The sequence below is a fragment of the Nicotiana tabacum genome, chromosome 6 (genome assembly GCF_000715075.1).
Source record: "Nicotiana tabacum cultivar K326 chromosome 6, ASM71507v2, whole genome shotgun sequence".
NCBI lineage: Eukaryota > Viridiplantae > Streptophyta > Magnoliopsida > Solanales > Solanaceae > Nicotiana > Nicotiana tabacum.
The window spans coordinates 61617633-61626629 of NC_134085.1; positions in this window are offsets into that span (position 1 = coordinate 61617633).

Below are 8997 nucleotides of genomic sequence, written 5' to 3' on the forward strand. Positions count from 1 at the left end.
TCAGACTAAGACATTTATTTTTTGTATCTTAGGAGAAAGATTCATCAGAATAAGATGTTTATCCGAGGAGAAAGTTCATCAGACTAGGTTTTCTATCTTAGGAGAAAAGTTTATCAGACTAAGACATTTATCCTAGGAGAAAGATTTATCAGACTAGGTTTTCTTATATTAGGAGAAAGATTCATCAGACTTAGACATTTATCCTAGGAGAAAATTCATCAGACTAGGACTTTTTATCCTAGGAGGAAAAAAATGTGAAGAACAATGGCAATATTTTATGCACAATAGCAAGACAAATAAAGGCGAAGATTTGTGAAACTTCCTTTTGTTGGCTCTTCTCTTCTTCTTTTTTTCTTTTGCTTCTTTTTTTTTTCTTTCTTTGTTTTCTTTCTGTTTTTTGCACCGCTTTCCTTACACTACTTTGTTCCTATTTCTCACAAAGAAAAATTGATTAGTTTTTAAAATGGTGGTCGGTTTGTGGCCTTGAGTCTTGGGCAGCTTGGCTTCTACTCAATCAGCTTGAGTCGGTCTCAAAAGACTTTTGTTCTGCACCAACTCTAATTGTTTCACACCAGTACCATTTGTATTTGTAGTTCAAACAGCTTTATCCCAATTGGAGATCTTTGCTTAGGTGACCTTTTCTGATATCTTGAATGACTTCCTGCTTTTGAGCAATTGGTCTGCCAGAGAGAATCACCAGTTATCTTTGCTTGCGCCAAGTAGGCTGACAAGAGTCTTTTTGGGGAAGCCTTTGCATGAATCCTCAAGGTATGTTAACAGTAACAGCTGAGTGTGCTGGCCAAATTTACTTTATGCAACTGAAAAGCTGGTAGCAAATGTTGAAATCTTTTCTTGCTTGTTTTGACAAGGACTGACTCAGAGTGGAAGACACAATGGTGCAAAGAAACAAGTATTAACAAGAAATACCCCTGTCGGAAGGACGGAAGGAAGATTTTTTTTTCAATAACTAGCCTTAATGATCATGACATGCATTTTGGACTCAACGGACTGATATATCAAACCAATCTAATCTTCCCTTTTACCATTCTTATGATCTTTGAAGTCGGGCCTATCGTGGAAATCATTTGCATCAGCTTCATGACTCACTTTCGACTAATGGTGCCTTGAGGAATTTTCACCAACAAGCCTCTCTCATGTATTCATCTCTACTTACCGTTGCCTTACTGTGCCCGTGAGAGTTTTCACTAGTAAGACTCTCTCATTTTTCTTTTTCTTTTTCTTACTTTTTGTGAGTAACTTGACAGTGTTCTATGTCGCGTGACAGCCGTTGCTCATTGCATGCTTCTCTTGGCATTTCCTAAAGGCATATCGGGAGGTCTTTATTTGGAAGGATTTTCGATAGGGTTGGAAAGAAAGAAAGCTCAAAATAGACTCAAATAAAGGGGGTTGTAAACTTACAATTCTTGAAATCGACTCTTTCAAAAGTGAAATAAAATCTTTGCCCCAGTTTCAGCTATTGGGGATTTTTGGTATATTTCTATTTTTCTTTTTCTTTTTCTTCTAAACTCTTATTTGAGTGGACCAAACTGTGAGACTGCCTACGTATCCTTTTTTTAAGGAATCAGGTCGAATGTAGTTCAAACATCTGACCTAACTAAAAAAATTTTCATTTTTCTTTCTGTTGTTTTTTCTTTTCTTTTCTTTTCTTTTCTTTTTTTTCTTTCTTTTTCTTTTGTTTTCAAAACAAGTGCCCCAGCTCCTATTTTTTAGGGCATGGACCTTTGACAAATCTTTTTTTTTTTTAACTTTCTAAGAATTGCCCCAGTTTGTACTCTTGGGACATGGTTTTTTTCTTTTTCTTTTTTTTGACTCTAAACTTGATTCCAAAAGAGGGTAGTCAAATAAAATAACACAGGCTCAAAAGGGGTAGCGAAGGATATAAAGTGTTTAGATAGCAGAAAAAGGACCTCCCAACCTCGAGAACGTCAAACATGGTATCTTTTCGCGATCACAGCATTGACGAACATGTATGTCTTCTTGGTGTGCCGTGGTCACAAGACATTTTTTCATCCCTAAGTGACAAACTTTCCAACAAACTTCAATTGATTAAACATCCTCAAGCCCGATCTTCACAATGATTTGAAAGTGAATTTTACTCGGCCTTAGTTCCAAAGTATTCCAACTCTTTATTCATCCTCAAATGTATTTTTTTTATTTTTTTATAGTTATCCAATTCCATATTAAATCTGTTCTTAAGATCTGGCCAAAATTTTCGCATGCATGTCATGTCATTAGAACTAGCGACAAAAGAACTAGGAACAGAATGACACAAAAGGACAAACTGTATTTTATTGAGTAATGGATGAAAGGGTTTTACAACTAAACAAGCAACCCAAAATACGAGTTACAACCCTAAAATAACCCGAATAATGAAAATAGCAACAGAACAGACAGACAAGACTCACACAAACAGAATGGAGGGATAGAAGGGCTTAACTTAATAAAACAAATAAAATCTGGATCACAACCTTGAAATAACCCAGATAATAGAAAAAACATCAAAACAAGCTACCAAGATTCCTTCCTAGTGAGGAGAGAATGACATTTCAATTGCTAGGCTTGACATTTAGCCACAAATTTGCCCATCAGAATCAGCAAAGCCTTCTCCAATTTCAACATCATTAACTTTAGTTAGCAAGTTCCCGAGAGGATTCTCATACTCCATGTCACCAAGCATCATCCCCACAAAGTGTGTATCATGATGTGCAGGTAATGGATTCTGCGCGATATTTTGGGTGTCACTGTCTTGGATCACAATCAGGTTTTCCTGGATCATCCTTTCTATTTCTCTTTTCAAATCCCGACAGCTTTCAACATTGTGCCCCTGGGCATTGGAATGATATTCACACCTTTTAGAAGGGTCACAGCTTCTTGCTGGGGGTCCACATGATTTGGAGGAATAGGTGCAATCATGTCATACTGCTTTAATTTCTCAAACAAGCTTGCATAGGACTCTCCTATTAGTGTAAAATTATCTTTTAGCCTTTGTTTCCTTCTATACCCCTGGCTTGGATGAGGGTTATAGGGCATTTGAAAATTTTGTGGAGGCTGGTGGAGATTTAGCGGTGCTGGTGCTCGCCTTCTGGGGTGTCTTGGTGGCCGGGCAAAATACTGAGGTGCAGCAACAGAGTATTGAGGGTTTTGAAGTGGATAATAGTATTTAGGGGAATCATGGGAATCCTGATGAGGTTGCTCATACCTTCGAGATGCTCTCCTAGGACCTCTTCTCGACCCTGATGTCATCATGATTTCTTCGTGCTTTTCATTCGTGTCACTAAAATTATCAGATTCAATCGGGACAACCTGAGTTGCGGCTTTGAGAATTGCTTGACTTATAATTTTGCCTGTATTAAGACCAATCTCAATCATTTCCCTCATTTTGATTGCTTCCGAGAAGGATTTACCCACTGCGGACATCATGTTTTGAAAATAATCTGGCTCTTGAGCCTGAAGGATGACAGTAATTAACTCGTGCTCATCCATGGGTGGCTTAACTCTGGCCGCTTGCTCTCTCCATTTAATGGCATATTCTCTGAAACTTTCAGTTGGTTTCTTCTTCATGTTTTAAAGGGAATTGCGGTCTGGGGAAATGTCAATGTTATATTGGAACTGTTTGACAAAGGCCTATGCCATGTCATCCCAGACATACCAGCGAGACGTGTCTTGATCCATAAACCATTCGCAGGCTACTCCCATAAGGCTTTCCCCAAAATAAGCCATCAACAATTCTTCATTTCTTCCTGCACCTCTCAGTTGATTACAATACCTTTTCAGGTGGGCTATGGGATCTCCATGTCCATCATACTTTTCAAATTTGGGAGTCTTGAAACCAGGCGGCAAGTGGACATCGGGGAACATATATAGATCCTTGAAGGCAACACTCTTTTGACTTGCCAGCCCTTACATGTTTTTCAACCGTTGTTCTAAGCTTTTCACTCTCTGGGTCATTTCTTCTTGTACCATCTTTCGGGCAGGCTTCTCAATGTTTGCAGGAAGATCAAACGAGTACGAGTGGTACTGTTCTTGCTGTATAGCAAAAATTGTGACTCATGACGAGGCTATCCTTGACCACTGGCTCATGCTTGACACATTTTGGTCATTTGCTGTTTCAGTATTCTATTTTTCTCAAACACAGTAGACTCTTGTTGAACCCTCTGACCCTGAGTCTCTTGATCACTTGTAACAGCTTCGATGTCAGTTATCATTTTTCCTTGGATTTTGTGTTTCCAGCTTACCACAAACCGACCACCTCAACTTTCCTCACAATTCAAAACAAAATATGTTAGAATGGACTCATTTGGCCCTTATTATTATCAATATTTTTTTATTTCTTCATTTTTTTCATTTCTTTTTAATGATGATCGAACCTGATGTGGGTTGACTACGTATCATGTGGGAACATGAATCAGATCTTGCGTAGTTCAGGAAGATCATGAATAAAATAAATAAAATAACTTTTTTTTGAATTTTTTATTTTATTTTTTCGAAAGAAAGACTTATAAAGAAGAAAGGGAATATTTTTGGATTTTGATTTTGCTTCAACATTTTTGCAAAGAAAGACTTCTAAAGAACAAAGATTTTTTTTTTAATTATTTTTTCTGGAATTTCGAAAGAAAAAACTTCTAAAGAAGAAAGAAAATATTTTTGGAATTTTATTTTGAATTTATGAAAGAAATGCTTCTAAAAAAGAAAATATTTTTGAATTTTGAATTTTCTTTACAATTTTGAAAGAAGAATGAAAATATTTTTGGATTTTTGGAAGAAATTATCAGAAAATAGTTTTGTATAAATTTTTTTAAAAACAATTAGGGTCTAAAAGAAAGGCTTTCTAAAGAAGCAAGTAATGGAAAATATTTTTGGATTTTTTGAAAATTGGGGTCTCAAAAAAAAGACTTTTTTAGAGAGGAAGTAAAGGAAAATATTTTTGGATTTTTTAAAAATTATGGGGCGGAACCGATGAGGTTTGCCTACGTATCTCATATTCGGTGAGAATTAGACCCACATAGTTCGCCCAGTTTAGACGGAACAAAAGAAAATATGACTTATTTTGAAATGACTTTTCTTTTTTTTCCAAAATTTTAACAGAATTTCAAGATAATTCAAATACCTACCTCTCACTCTCTTTTATTTTCTCTTTTTTTTTCGATTTTCATTTTTTTTCATTTTCTTTACCTATTCGAGAAGCCAGTCAGCATGCAAGCCGAAATAGACAGATATGCAAGTAGTACGTAAGATGTATCAGGATGGTCTTTTAATTTGGGTGCACCTGTCCTAGACGGACTCAACCCCTGTGTTGAGTCCCCAAAGTCAAATGCACATGATACAAACAAACGTTCCTACTAAGGATCCGGCATGAGGCTGGGTTATTCTAAGCTAAAAACCTGGGTATATTGTTCTAAACTTGTGTACCTGAGCGGACAACTCGAGCCGAGGAGGGGGCTACGTACCGAGAACCAAAAGGCCATCCGGCTTTGTAACTTGTCCAAGCCTCTTTCTTTTTTCAAGGTATGATATTAACAGAAGGAGGAGTCACGCCAGCGTGCACACCCCCGAAGATGAGAAGAGAATGGTTTCGTAACAGTTTACATACAGTTCAAATAATATCAAAGCGGTAAAAAGCGGCATTTAGCACATTAGGCTCAATCATGCAATAAATTCAGAAAATAAATAAAGCAAATTATAACAATTATTCTAAGCTTGAATTCTTGAACTCTGAACCAGAAGTTCTAGGTTCTTATCCCCAACAGTGTCGCCAGAGCTGTCGCACCTTCTTTTTACTACCACCCATAAGGGAAGGGTATAAGGGAGTTTTTTTCCAACTTAAAGTGACAATCGAAACAGGATCATTTTATTAAAAAATCCAGAGTCACCACTTGGGATAATTTTATGGTGTCCCAAGTCATCGGTTTCAAATCCCGAATCGAGGAAAAATAGACTCTATTTTACAGTCCGCGAACACAGAAATCGGGGTAAGAAATTTCGTTAACCCGGGAGAAGGTATTAGGCATTCCCCAGTTCCGTGGTTCTAGCACAGTCGCTCAACTATTATAATTGGCCTATTATCTGATTCTAATACATGTTTTAACTTATGGTACAACTTTAACTTTATAACCGCTTTTATTTAATATTTTTTTTAGGAAGATTTCAACGTTATTTAAAACACGTCTTGAGCCACCTCACATAAATGCATCTGCGGTCCACGACATATTTTATCTAACATTGTTCGGATTTGGATTTGGGTCACATAAATGCACACCCGAGTTTAGGAAGATAATTTTTAAAATACCGCGCCTAACGCAACTACGCATCGTCAAGTTTGCGAGGGCCAAGAATTATAGGATTTTATTATGGGAGGAACAAAACAAATTAGTTATAGGGAAATGTATTAGCTTGTAGCCTTATTGATATTTGTATCTGTCTCTATTTAAACCCATATAAACTTAAAAGGGTAAATTCATACAAGATCAAACAATATCTTCAACATTCCCAAATTAACCGTGAAATACAACCAAAGGTTTAAATTGACGAGCTCATTACGGCAAAACGAAGCGAATTAACACAAACATGAGCACGAAAACATATGAACCCAAACACTAAACGTGAACCCAAATGAAACAAAATACAAAGATACCGAATGGGAACACAAACGCAAACGAAACAAAATAAAATAACTTTGAAACAGTAGATAAAACGAGAACACAAAGATACCAAAAATTAACATGGCCAACATGGTTTCGATTACTTACAGAATAGGAATTTTCAATTGCAGACCCACAAACATATGAATTCACCATAATACAATGAACAATTATTCATTTATAGTGGCTAGACATATAAACACGTGAAAATTTCCAATTACATGGCTACGGATTGCACTTGGGAAAATGTTAATCAAACATGACTGATGAAAGCACACGTTATTATTGTAAAATAAATCCCATCTTTTAATGGCTCTTTCAAAGTTTGATTCACAGTAATTAGCAAAATAAAGAGGAATTAATAGAAATGAACTTGTTAAGTGCTTCTCCTTTAATATGTAAAGAAATATGTTTTGCAGCAGATTCAACAAGATGACCGAGAACCGACCTCTAACGGACACTCCAAATCGAAAACCCATTTTAGCTTGACCCCATCATTGAACCTAAATTTCCGAAATTGAAGAATGAAGAGAGCAACGACTATGGTATTTCAAAAGGGGTGAGTCATATGCTTTTGATTTTAGTCACTCCTGGTCCCCTCCGTTCATCCTCTTAATTTCCCCCTTTTCTAATTTTTCACCCATTTTTGTGCAGATTCGTTCTCTGCTTTTTCTTGGGTGTACATGTTTGATCTTCTTAAAATAAAGGGTGGAGAAGTTATTATGTGTGTATATGATGATATGTGGCTTCTTTCTCAAATCAGAATGTGAAAAATATGATGGGTTCAAAGAGATTTCTTAGAGGGGAATCCTTGCCGTAGAGGAATTTTCTTCTTTTTGCTTTGTGTGGTCTCTTGCGGCTGTTTTGGTTGCCTCAGGGCTTTTTGAATTAGTTAGGTCTTTGTGATGGAGAAGATGAAAAATATGATGAGGGAAGGGGTCCTTCTAAAATGGCGGATGGCTTTTTTTGAGTGTTTAGCTCTCTATTTAGGCATTAGGTACTATTATATAGGGGTAGGGATTAGGTTAGGGGTATGGGCCTAGGAATTATGAGCTTGAGAATTATGGGCTAGGTCCAAAATCATGGTTAAAAATGGATTGCTCGAACCCAAGTTTTATTCTTTCCTCGCGAACGAGACTAAAAATATGATCTCATTTATATATTAATCCTACTTAAGTAAAATAACTATTAAAATAAGACCTACCATTAAAATAAATTATATTTTGGTATTTTTCAATATTAAAAATGACTACAAAACAATAATGGAATAATTTTTTGTAAATTTTCATTTTTCTTGTAATAAAATAAAGTAAAAGAGTCAAAATTAATTAAAATAGCTATAAATTAAATATTTACGTGCTAAAATATGAAAAATCTTAGGGAGGGTCAAAAATCACATGTTTACAGACCTTAACTTGCGTATTTGAGGGGTCCATTGAACTCCGATTTCTGTGTTCTTGTTATGTATAGACTCGTGAGAGTATAAGGATTCTGAAAATATAAATTTCACCCGATTCCGAGACATGGGCCCAAGGATCATTTTGGTCATTTTACCTAATTTCACGTATTAGCTTAGAATTTAATTGTAGAATCAGTTACTTGAAGTGTTATTTACATTATGCAATTGAATTGAATAGATTTGGGACATTTGGAGTCGAGTAATCATGGAAAGAATGCGGTTTTAGGTTGACTTTTGAGCCGGTTCAAGGTAAGTAGCTTGCCTAACGTTGTGGGGGGGACATTCCCCTTAGGATTTAGTATTGTGGTAATTGAAATGCCTTGTACGTGAGGTGACGAGTGTGTACTTGTGCTAATTGTTGAAAATCTTGTTTTCACTTAAGTAGCTTTAATTGTGTTTTCCTTTCCTGCTTACTCTACTTGGAATTTAAATCTGCTGTTAGCTTAGAAAAGCATGTTTAATTTACTTAATTTCTTTATTGCTTAAACTGTCGTAACTGTATTATGTGAAGCATGCTAGGTTAGAATTACCTGTTTTACTTGGTACGAAATTTAGCTTAATTGAGTAATCCTTGTATTGTTGCTGTGTGTTTCACTTTGGGACTACAAGATGGCATCCCGGGAGATTCCCTATACGTATTTATGATCTGAATTGAGGTGCGGGATATCAAGAGATCCCTAGAACATATATTGAGGATACCGAGAGATCGTCGGGATACCAAGAGATCCCTAACATATATTGAGGATACCAAGAGATCCTCGGGATACCAAGAGATCCCTGGCATGTATTGAGGGTACTAAGAGTTCCTCGGGATACTGAGAAATCCCCGGTTATTTTCTTTGAGATGAGTGGTATTCCTATTGCTTGTTCTGTTTCTAT